This window comes from Acinonyx jubatus, chromosome E3 (genome assembly GCF_027475565.1).
Source record: "Acinonyx jubatus isolate Ajub_Pintada_27869175 chromosome E3, VMU_Ajub_asm_v1.0, whole genome shotgun sequence".
NCBI classification, from domain to species: Eukaryota; Metazoa; Chordata; class Mammalia; order Carnivora; family Felidae; genus Acinonyx; species Acinonyx jubatus.
Window position 1 is genome coordinate 28611950 of NC_069398.1, and position 12513 is coordinate 28624462.

Below are 12513 nucleotides of genomic sequence, written 5' to 3' on the forward strand. Positions count from 1 at the left end.
GAGACAAACGATCTCTACTGAGATCACTGTTGAAAGTGAATAGTGGTTCCCAGAGGCTGGTGAGGAGGGGGTGGGGGGAGAAAACGGGAAATTGTTATTGAATGAGCATAGAATTTCAGTTTTACAAGATGAGAGGAGCTACACAGATGGGTGGTGGTGACGGTTGCCCAATAATGTGAATGTACTTAATACCACTGAACCATACAGTTAAAAATGGGTGAGATGGTAAATTTTATGTTATGCATATTTTACCACAGTTTTTAAAAATGAATGCTTACTATCAGTAAAAAAGCCAGTAACAATAATAATTTCAAACATAAGGTAATGCAGGCTGCTTCCCAGGAAAGTGGATTCTTCCATGGAAGTCCCATTCAGTCAAGAAATGGCTTTCCCATGTGAATTCAGACCAGGAGGTGACGTCAGCTCCAGCACAAGGTGACACAGTTAGATGGTGCCTCTGTTCCGGTGACCTGAAGAGTGAAGGGGGTCCAGAAAGCTCGGAGGAGGTAGAGGTGGGTGTAGGAAAGGACTTGAGTCCAGGGGCAAATATTTGAAGGAAGAGATCAAAGTGCCATTCGCCACAATTGGGGGTTTCTCTACAAAGAAAAGAATATAAAATTATGAATATAAAATTCCATACAGTAATCCCTCAGGCCTTGGAGTCTTCGCCAAGGGGAACCCTGTGAATCCTTCTCTTTTTTTGAGACCCGAGACTTGCGGGGCAGGGACTGGGCCGGGGGATGGCTGGCAAGCTCACCTATGCCAGGCTCACTGGGAGCTGCTTGAAGGTGTGTGCCTCTCACATCTCACGGGCGAGCGCGTCACGACCCAGAGTCGCTGAAGGAATTGCAAACATGGGGCACTGTGGGTACTCACCAAGCAGGGCTGGCTAAGCACCAGACACGCACCTGGCCTCTTTGAGTCGCGCTGCATCTTTCTCTGGCCTCTGAGTGCGTGTGTGTGTGCGTGTGTGCGTGTGTGTGGTCAAGTTGGGGAAGTGAGCAAAGGAATAAAAAGATAAATCAGCCAGAGGAGGGCGTGCCCAGGGCTGGACAGCAACCCAGCAGAGGAGGCTCAGGGTAAGGAGCCCACAGGGAGCTGAGCCCTTCTTGGGATCCTCCACTTCGATTTCTTAACATCTTTGACCAGTTGGCACAATACGAAAACGTTCGTTTTCGGAAAGGTATTCGTTGTTTTTCAGAAGAGTCTCCGCGGGATGGGATTTATGGTCAAGCACCAGTGTTGGGAACAAAGCACAATATGCCAGTCACTGTGCTGAGGACACAGAGGCGAACGGACCCTGCTGCAGGGGTCACCGGGCTCCCGGGGAGATGGGTCCCAACCCAGCATCAGGCCCCTGATTCCTCCCCATCCACCCTTTCATTTTACCTCCCTCTGCTACCCGACTTCCTTCTACTCCAGCCAACGAGCTTCTTCGTCTCAGGCTTTCCTACCCTCAGGCCTTTGCCTGAGCTGTTTCCTACGCTAGTAACACCCCGTCCACCTCCCTTTCTCTTCCTCTCAGCCTAGGAAAATCCTTACGGCTTTGCTTCTTTCCCTCCTCCACCAGGAAGCCATGTGTGAACAGGAAGTGACCTCTCTCATTCCCGAAATGTAATGGTGCTTGCTACCGACATCTCTCCCATGGCACTTAATAATCATTTAGTGGCAGGTATTAGTCATCTGAATGCCTCCCCAGGAGGGGAAGGTGACACCTGTGCATTCTGAGCTGGGGCAGTGGCCACTTTGCCTCCCGAGCTCGCGGAGCCCCACCTGACCAGGGGAAGGGACAGTCCCTCGAAAACTGCTGGAGGCAGTGCCCTTGCTGCCGTTGGAGAATGCCGCCTCCCCATGCTGGGCCCCAGCCTTCGTGAGAAACCTGGAAAGGAAGCAACACGGCAGCAACCGCCTCAGCCACTTGTGCCACCGTGCTACCCTGGGGCTGGGAGGCGCCACTGCGTCAGATTTAGCCTTTCTGGAGGCCGCGCATGTACAACCGAGACCCAGAGGGGGCTCCAGAAATGAAAATGGCCCCGGGCAGGGTTTGAGACAGACAAGAAGCCTTCTGGGGAGAAGAGGCAGAGGTGGGCAGACTGGGGCTGAGGCTAGTGAGGTTAGCCCCATCATTGGTGACACCTACCAAGTGACCCCTTTCCAGCACCAGCACCTCACCCCACAGTCCAGGTGACATTAAAGTGCAGTTCATGGGAAAACAGTGAGGGGCACTGGCCTCTCTCCAAGGTCCCACCATTGTCACAGGTACCTGGGGGAAGACACGAATCCGGGAAAGTACAGGCTGGAACCACCCCCCAAAAGCCAATGTTTAGGGACAAAGTGTAAAAATAAGACCAAGGGCAGGTCACTCCCTCTCTCCCCGCGAGTGAGTCAGGCTTGCTGGAGAGGTTAGGTCAAAGTGCTCACCGTCCCCTGCACTGTGTCATAATCTGAATTGTGGTAGCAATTATCATGGATGGCGTCAGGTAGTAGGAGTCAAGGTGCTGACCACAGTTGTCTCTGAAGTCATGATGAGTGGGGAAGGGGGCGCCGATTTGGATGATGGCAGGTGAAAAGCTGATACTCGGCTTTGAGACGGGTGGAACCAGTGATTAGTCAGGAGACACCAGGTGATGCTGAGATAAACAATCCTAAAGACCCAGTGGCTTACGCAGCAAAGGTTTCTTTCTCACTCATTCTCCTCGTCCACCCTAACATCTGTGCTCTTCACTCAGGGACCCAGGCTGACGGAGCAGCCCCTATCTGGGACACTGCAGTCTCATAGCAGTGCGAAATGACAGATGACAAAGCCATGGGCTGGCTCCTAAGGCTTCTTTGCAGACATGACCCTCATACCTTCCATGCACACTCTGTTGGCCAAAGCAAGTCACAAAGCGAGTTGCCCTGAGTTTGAAGGACAGGAATGTCTCCTCGGGGAGAGGCACCATGCTTCTGATGCCAAGCCTGCTATCAGTGGGGTGGGGAGATATAATCCACTCCAGGGAGGGAAAACAAATATACTGAACAATGACAACCTATCACAGCTGGGATCCTGGTGGTAGCTGTGGTTTATCAGCGACCCTGGCAGATAGGACCAAGTCCCCGGCTGGTCTTTGGGTGCTTCTCAGAGCTGTGCTAATGGAGATGATAGAATCTGAGGTGCCGATGGGCTCAACCCAGTAGTCAAGGTTATGGGAGAACTACCCATAGTGAAGGAGAGGAAACTCCTATAATGGAGAAACTGGACGCTGCAGTTATGTCAGAAAAGTGGGGGGAGGCCCCCTCCCCCAGAACCGAGGAGATTTGGCAATGTGCTCACAGAAGCCCTGGAAGTGGGAAGGAGGTACCTTCAACACGGGGTCCTGTGTGAATACGTGGCATGGTGTGAGGAGCAGAGACGGTAACATCTGGTGTCACTTCTGGACACTTTGTAGAAGAGATTAAGACAAGGGCGCCGGGGGGTGGGGTGCTCAGTCGGTTAAGCATCCAACTCTTGGTTTTGGCTCAGATCATGATCTCGCAGTGTGTAGGTTCAAGCCCCGCGTCAGGCTCTGTGGAATTCTCTCTCTTCCCCATGGCTCTCTGCCCCTCCCCCAATTGAGCTCACACACTCTCTCTCTCTCAAAATAAGTAAATAAACTTTTAAAACAAGAAGAGGGGCCCCTGGGTGGCTCAGTCAGTTGAGCCTCCGACTTTAGCTCAGGTCATAATCTCACAGTTTGTGAGTTCAAGCCCCGCATCAGTAATGGTGGGAGATGGGAGAATATATATATATACACACACACACACATATATATATATAAATGATTACCACACAAGTGTAGTTAACATCCATTGCTACATACACATCTTTTTCTTGTGATGAGAACTTCTGAGACCCACGCTCTTAGCAGCTGTCAAATACGCAGTTCAGTATTGCTAACCATGTCACATGGTCCCATCCCCAGGACTTACTTTTTTTTTTAATATTTCTATTTTTTTTAACATTTATTTATTTTTGGGAGAGTGCAAGTGAGGAGTGGCGGAGAGAGGGGAACAGAGGATCTGAAACGGGCTCTGCACTGACAGCCTGACAGCAGTGAGTCTGATGTGGGGCTCGAACTCACGAACCGCAAGATCATGACCTGAGCCAAAGTTGGACGCTCAACCAACTGAGTCACCCAGGTGCCCCAGGACTTCCTTATTTGTAACTGGAAGTTTGTACCTTTTGACCTTTACTTATTTCACCCTCCCTCCGCTCCACCCCCCACCTTTGGCAACCACCAGTTTGTTCTCTGCATTATGAGATCAGTTTTGTTTTGTTGGCTTTTTTAGATTCTACATATAAGTGAGATCATATGCTACCTGTCTTTCTCTGAGTTATGTTTCACTTAACATAATGGTCAGAAGGTTCATTCATGTTGTTGCAAATGGCAGGATTTCCCTCCTATGGCTGAATAATGTGTGTGTGTGTGTGTGTGTGTGTGTGTGTGTGAGACATTTTCTTTATCCATTCATCCATCAATGGACACTTAGGTTGTTTCTATTTTTTTTTAATTTTTTTAATGTTTATTTATTTTTGAGAGAGACAGAGACAGAGCATGAGTGGAGGAGGGGCAGAGAAAGAGAGGGAGACACAGAATCAGAAGCACACTCCACGCTCCGAGCTGTCAGCACAGAGCCCGATGCAGGGCTCGAACTCACAAGCCGTTAGATCATGACCTGAGCCAAAGTTGGACGCTTAACCGCCCAGGTGCCCCTTGTCTTTTTTTTTTTATGTATACTTTTAGCAACTTTTATTTTTTATTATTTTTTTTATTTGAGAGAGAGCACGAGCCAGGGAGAGGGGCAGAGAGAGAGAGACTCGAGCAGGATCAGTGCTCAGTGTGGAGCCTGATGCAGGGTTCAATCCCATGACCCTGGGATCATGACCTGAGCAAAAACCAGGAGTCAGAAGCTCAACCGACTGAGCCACCCAGGAGCCCATGTTGTTCCCATGTCTTGGTCATTGTGAGTAACATTGCAAATAACGGGTGAAGGGAGGGGTGCAGATATCTTTTCAAGTTAGTGTTTTTGTTTCCTTTAATAAATACTCAGAAGTGGGATTGCTGGACTCTATGTTAGTTCTATTTTTCATTTTTTGAGGGACCTCCATCCTGTTTCCATAGCAACTCCACCAATTTAATTTACGCCCCCACCCACAGTGCACATGGGTTTCCTTTTCCCTGCATCCTCACCAGCACTTGTTATTTCCTGTGTTTTTGAGGACAGCTGTTCTAACAGGTGTGAGATGAAATCTCATTGTGGTTTTGATTTGCATTTTCCTGACGAGTGATATTGAGCAGCTTTTCCTGTGCCTGGCGGTCATCTGTATGTCTGTGGTATGTCTATGACTCAGGATTGTCATGGGTAAAATGGTTTTCAAAATGGTTTTTGAAACTTCTGTTTCCAGGGGAAGTTTATTCCGTGTGTAACTTTTCCCATTAATCTCTCTCTCTGCGTGTCTCTCCCTCTCTCCTTCCTTGTTTGTTTTATGCATGCAGAGTGATTCCTAGAATAAAATCAAGTGCTCTGCTCACGCTACTCAGGAACCTAAGACCATAAAGTAACATTTCCAAGTACCAGCCAGTTCTGTTTTTAACTTTCTTATTGGTAATTTCACTTTATCACTCCTGCTTTAATATAGTTTCTATAAATTCATCCCAGGCTTTATGACTTAATATAAACACTCTGGCTTGAGAAAGGGAAGTCCAGGGAGGGAATGAGAGGGCAACAGCTTGCCAGTTTCCCGAAGATAATATGACTTCATATGCTATTGTTTCTGATTCCAAAGAGAACAAAGGTCCTAGTAAACTTAAGCATAGGCTTTATCCCCTTAAGAGAAAATGCTTATGTTAAGTTAAAGAAATGAATGGCACCATTTATAGAGTTTTTAAAAAAAAACTCACAAAAAGTTTATGCAAACATTTCTCATATGATCATTGACTTCTGACGATTGGGTGCGAGGCAGTCCAGGTTAGGTTGAGGACTTTTCTGATGGTTCAACAAAGTGATATCAAATCAGGGAAATTGAGTCTTACCTCTCACTGACATTTATTTCTTCCCTCTTGTCTAGTTTTCTTCCAGAGCCTGGTGTCTCAGAAAGTTCTGTTAACACACGCCTACCCCACAGTCAGTCCAGGAACAGCCACTGCTTTCCTATAAATACTGGGGGCGCCATGAGTATCAACAGAATACTGAACAGTAAACACTCACTTAAAATACGATTGAAGCTTTGAACCAAACTGATGAACCATTTGCTGAGTAGCAAAGGCTATAAGCAGCCACTCAGTTTTTACTTCCTGTTACTTACAATCTTGTTGTTTCCAAAGTCTGCTTTGGTTTGGGTTGGTTTGTTTTCGGGTTGGAAAAGTTACTTCTGTAAAGCACACGTTTTCTCCTAGCTTTGTTTGTTTATTTAAGAATTTATGGGGGCTCCCGGCTGGGTCAGTTGGTAGAGCATGCGACCCTTGAGCTCAGGGTCCTGGGTTCGAGCCCCACATCGGGTGTAGACCTTACTTTTTAAAAAAGAAGTTGAGGGGCACCTAGGTGTGTTAAGCGTCCAACTTTGGCTCAGGTCATGGCCTTGCAGTTCGTGAGCTGGAGCCCCACATCGGGCTCTGTGCTGACAGCTCAGAGCCTGGAGCCTGCTTTGGATTCTTTGTCTCCCTCTCTCTCTCTGCCCCTCCCGTTTGTGCTCTGTTCTCTCCCTCTTTCTCTCTTTCCCCCCCCTCCTCTCTCTCTCTCAAAAATAAACATTAAAGGGGTACCTGGGTGGCTCAGTTGGTTAAGCGCCTGACTCTTGGTTTCGGCTCAGGTCATGATCTCACAGTTTCACGGATTCAAGCCCCACATCGGGCTCTGCACTGATGGAGCAGAGCCTGCTTGGGATTCTCTCTCTCCCTCACTCTCTGCCCCGTCCCCACTTGCTGGGGCCTCTCACCCAGACCCGAGTGAGGCCTGAGAGGGAGGGAGAGAAATGGAGGGTGAGGGAGGAGGGACAGAAGGGAGATGGTCTCTGGAGAGTGGGAGGCAGGGAGGAAGTGTCCAGGAAGCACAGGAGACTTGTGCAGAGACCTGCCCCACGCTTTTTCTTGTCTTGGACGCCGGGAGTTAATTACCTGGAAGTCACAGAAAAGACGAGTGACTCCAAAGCAAGCCAACCCTATCACAGGACAGAGTTCTCAATCTGAATCCAGGGCCTCCACTTATCAGCTGAGGACATAAGCAAAAACGTAACCTCCGTGTGCATCAGTTTCGATTTCCCGACTGTTCCATTCCAAGGATAAAGAACAGGTACACCCGGCCACTGCAAATGTCATCGGCCAGAATTGAACGTTTAGCAAAGCATCGGGGCCAGCGGCTGCTAAACTACAAGCCCCCAGTAAACACTCATGTGGACATAACGCTGGATCTGGGCCACTCACCGACCCCACTCTGGTGTCCCCAGTATTGTGGATATTCACCCCGGGGCTCCAGCTGTCCACAGGACCGCTGGCCATACAGCCGACCTTGCAGCCAGCCTGCGCTGTCCCCAGACAAGATGAGGGATCCCAGAAAGCCCCCCCCCCCAACTTGTGTGTCCGATGCTTCCTGTCGCTGGAACCACAGCCAGGTTCATCCAAGGAACCTCTGCCCTGGGATGGCTCTCACTGGCTGGCTGATATCTGCAGGGAAGCCGGGAGCAGCTGGGAATGTTTTCAGGAGCCCCCTGGGTGCCAAATGCAGACAGTACCCAGTGCGACCTCACCAGCTGTTTCCCAGAAGTCATCCAACATGCCTTGCTAACATTTAAACCAAAACCAGCATCCGTGGTGGCTGGTGCCTGTGTGGAACCAGGATCTGAGCAGGGAGCGGATCAGGACACCAGAGACCCCGTCAGGTGGATGCTGAGCTCCTTTGAGGATCCTGAGTTGCTCTGAGGTTCTGACACCAGGGCAGATAAATGGTAAACGTGGGGCTAAATGCACTCTCGGTGAAATAACACATTTGACTCCTTTGGGAACCATTACAGCTCACAAGCAGAGATCAACCCCGAGAAGCAGACTGATGTCTGTAATTACCCAATCCAGCGGCACAAGGATATGCCACCCCCACTCCACCCTCCCCCCAGCCAGAAAGGGGGTGAGAATAAGCCAAAGGATGTTTGGTTAACTGCATAGGGAATACTAAAAAGCGGTTAAATATTTCACAGAGCTGTGACAATAAAACGAGTCTATCCAGAGACAGGCTCTACGTTGTGTGAAATGCTCAAAACTGGCAAAAGAGGAAAAAGGTACAAATAGGATGGATGGGCGATTCTGAGCAGGAATCATGTGAACTCGTGTAACTTGGATCAAGTATGCATTTTAGGCCAGTTTTCAGAAGAGGTCACATGATGGGGTGGAGCGAGGGGAGGAAAGTATCTTGCCAGGCTCATGCCCCCACTCTTCAGGTCAAGGACCCCGCTGAATGGGGATGGGGCAGTGGCCTCATCTGGCGCCCCCCAGCCTTAAGAGGGGGCAGCCCCTGAGGACATCCGGGACCAACAACCCCCGCCTTGCTCTGCACGCGGGGAGGGTGGAAGGACCCGGGTCTGGGCGCTGCGTCGCCAGAGCCGGGCCGCCGCCTGTCTGGGACCCCTTTGCCGCCCCACCCCCCTCCCGCGCGCTCTCGCCTTGGCCGCCCCTTCTCTGGAAGCTCGCGACGAAGACGCTCAACGCCACCAGCAGCAGCAGCAGCAGCAGCAGCAGCAGGGCCTCAGCCTCCCGGCCAGCGCCCTCCAGCGGATGGCGTGGGAAACAGCCGTTTCCGTGGGAAAGCAGCTGGAGCAGGGGGTCACGGCCCACAAAAATCACAGAGTGCGGTGGGAAGATGTGCGGTGGGATCACAGAAGATGTTGGGGGCGCCATGCCAGAGTTGAGCCCTTTTTTGTTTTCCTTTTTTAAAATTTTTATTTAAATCCAAGTTAATTAATACATAGTGTAATAATGGTTTCAGGAGTAGAATGTAGTGATTTATCACTTGCGTATAACACACAGTGTTCATCCCGACAAGTGCCTTCCTTAATACTCATCACCCATTTAGCCCATGCCCCCCCCCACCTCCCCTCCAGCAACCCTCAGTTCCTTCTCTGTATTTAAGAGTCTCTTAATGGTTTGCCTCCCTCTCTGTTTTACCTTATTTTTCCTTCCCTACCCCTATGTTCCTCTGTTGTGTTTCTTAAATTCCACGAGTGAAATCATATGCTATCTTTCTCTGACTTATTTCGCTTAGCATAATACATTCTAGTTCCATCCACGTTGTTGCAAATTGCATTTTAGAAGTGTGTTTCAGGGATGCCTGGGTGGCTCAGTCGGTTAAGCGTCGACTTCGGCTCAGGTCATTATCTCATGGTTTGTGGGTTCGAGCCCCGCGTCGGGCTCTTGGCCGTCAGCACAGAGTCTGCTTCCAATCCTCTGTCCGCCTCCCTCTCTGCCCCTCCCCCTCTCACAAATAAATAAACATTTTTTAAAAAGTAGAAGTGTGTTTCAGTCCTACACTAAAGGAGGCAAAGGCAGGCACCGTGGGGTTTGGCAGAGGATGGCTATCCCCCAGTGTCCGCTCCCTTTCCTCCCTTAGTATTAGAACCGACAAGTTTTAGGTGAATACGTAGAACAAAAACTACATCTCTGACCATCTGGCGTAGCCAGTTATGACCTTAGGATTAAGTTCTGGCCAATGCACTATAAACCAAAGTGCAGTGTGTGTGACTGGTGGTCAACGCAAGGCTGATTCCTGGATGAACAGATTCTTCCATGGGAGAATCAAGGACACCCTTGTAGTGACAGCTGTGGAGGGTGGGGTCAGAAGGATGCGGGGGAGGTTACTATGTCGAACCATATAGGGAAAGGTGTCGTGGCTAGATAGGTGAGGTCCCTGTGTTCAAGGTTAGGGAGAAGCTCAAGGTAAAAGAGGAACGTTCCTGAAATTTCTATCCATTTTTAAGAACAGGCTCAAATCTGTGACCATCTCCCTTTGTGGCCAAGGGCGTCCCTGTTAGCCCATGTACCTGTTGACTGTCCAGCAGCACCTTCTTCTGACCCACACAGGCTGTTGGTCCTCAAAAGGTCAGTTTGGACTGACTGCGGGGACACCTGGTCCAGAATGCTCCTCATGTGAGCCTCAGACCACCCTCACGGGACTGTCCTAACGACTTACTAAAACCGCACACGTTAAGGACGCCACCCAACCCCAGATGGATCTGTCCCTCTGGTGGTCCTCGTGATTCCGATGGACACTCAAGTCCAATCCACCATTTTACACATGGGGAGACTGAGGCCCAGACGAGGAGTGGGACTTCCCAGAAGTCTCCCTGACAGCAGAGCACTGGGCGAGAACCCAGGAATCAAGACCTGCAGGCCAAGGTTGACTCCACTGCCATGTGGATCCTCTATCCTGGCTCTCTCAGGTGGCTCCTTGCTAATTTAAAGACTGTCTGAGATGGGACACAATCTGCATGGCCTCCTCCATCCTCACAATCCTGGGACAAACCTCAGGCTGAGGACACACCTGTGGCCCCTCAGAACATCTCTCAGATCCTCTTGCAGCCATAGAACCCTAGCCGCACGGACTACGCAGGCCCAGGAACTGCATGCCCTAGGACTCCATGCAGACTCGCAGATTCCTCTGATTAGACATTCTCTCCTTCTTTAATGTTTATTTGTTATTTATTTTGAGAGACAGAGAGGGAGAGAGCGAGCGAGCACGAGCAGGGGAGGAGCAGGGAGAGAGGGGGAGAGAGACTCCCAAGCAGGCTCCACGCTGCCAGCTCAGAGCCCATCGCGAGGCTCGACCCCACGAACCGTGCCTTGTCCTTTCACCTTCCGAGTCACGTAAGGTATCACTAGCTCACAACTAACGTGGTCCCTGACCTCCTTAGGGCCTCATGATTTGAAAAGTCAGGTGAGACGCCTGCGCTCAGAAACCTGCCTCGGAGTCTTTTCTCCCTCAGCAACACCGACTGTCCATTTTTCTGCCCCTTACCCAAACCCACAGCCCTATGCCTGCTCTTTAGGGAGTGGAACTGGGGACGTGGTTTGGAACCATGGGGAGCTCTCCACCAGTGGGGCCAGGACGTTGAAAGCCGGATGTAGGGAACCTCGGTGTCCACGCAGGGTATTTGGGGTGCGTAAAGAGCGAAGGGCGGAAAGTGAAAACGGTGGGAACAGACCGTGGTGAGGTTAATCGCCGCACCCCGCGCCCCATCCCGGTCTCCGAGGCCCGAAGAGGCTCCTTTTGGCGCCACCTGGCGGCCGTCGTGCGAGAGCGGAGAGGGGACCCAGCGCGGGTCGCGGGCCTGGGGCGGTCGCTTCCCGCGGGACTGGCAGGCGCCGGGAGAGGGAGGCAGGAGGGGGCATCCAGCTTGGAGAGCCAGGACTGCGCGGCCCGGGGCAGGGAACGTCTCTGGATTCGGGGGACCCCCCCCACCCCCACCCCGGAGACCGGGGGACGCCGACCCCTAGCTGCAGCGGACCGGCGGCCGCGGGCCGGGACGCTGCGGGGCGCTGGGCGCCCGAGTCAACGTGCGCGCGCCCGCACGCCCCGCGCAGCACCCCGCACCGCCGCGCGCACGCACGCCCCGACGCTCGCCCGCGCCGGCCGGTCTCCCACGCAGTGGGCCCTGGGCGCCTGAGCCCAACGCTCCGGGAGTGGAAGGCCTCTCCGCGCGGCGCTCTCCTGCGGGCACACCGCGGCGCGCCTTTGCCACCCTCACCTCGGGCGTGGGGACGCCGCCGCGGCCGCACTGTTCCCATGGGTGACCCTCTGGAGGGTGGGTCGTGGGGGTCCTGGCGGCTCAGGCCCTACAGATCAGGCTGGGGGCTCCGGGTCCAGGCCGCTCCCACCTGCTGGCCGCGGCGGCCAATGAGAGCCTGGTCTGGTGATGTCATGCCCCGACCGGACCCTGGTGACGAAAGTCCCAGGTCACCCGTCAGGGAACCAGTGCAAACCCACCCGCGGGGGTTCCGGAAGTTTCCACTGCGGCAGCGGAGTGCGGCCTCGCCCCGCAGCCTTGCGCGTGCCACCACGTTTGGCCTTCTGGGGTGTCCCCGAGTCACCCCTCCCTCCCCCCCCGAGGGTCTTCTTCCGTGGGCCCCCCTTCATTTCCACTCGTGATCTCATGGTCTCATCTTCATTCCCACAGGTGTGCCCTCATCCCCCAGGAGTGTCGCACGTCACCTTTTCTCCCCTAAGGGGGTCCTCAGCCACACTTTCAACGTGCCAGTCCTCCCATGCCACCCCCACCTCCCGTGTCGTGGCCAAGGATGTTCACTTATTCAGCCCCAGCCCCGACTGAGGTTGTCAGTGTGTCCGAGCGTGTGTCCGTCCGTCTGTGAATGTCGGTCTCTGTCTGGAGCTGTCACTGCATGAGAGTGTCCGTCTGCGTGTGTCTCCGCAGCTTCTGTCCGTCTGACACTGTGCGTGTCTGCTCCGCCGCGGCGGGTCTTTCGGTCGTGTCACCGTGTGTCTGTCCGTCTGTCA

General features: G+C 52.4%; 1 long non-coding RNA gene across 1 annotated transcript; it reads right to left on the bottom strand.

Annotated features, from left to right (window-relative positions):
- Positions 1-354: 354 nt before the first annotated feature.
- Positions 355-12109, bottom strand: LOC113594523 (uncharacterized). Its single transcript, XR_003414898.2, has 3 exons — positions 11747-12109; positions 758-837; positions 355-596 (listed from the first exon to the last, which is right to left on the bottom strand). It is a non-coding gene; the product is annotated as an uncharacterized LOC113594523 (long non-coding RNA).
- Between the last annotated feature and the right edge of the window lie 404 nt (positions 12110-12513).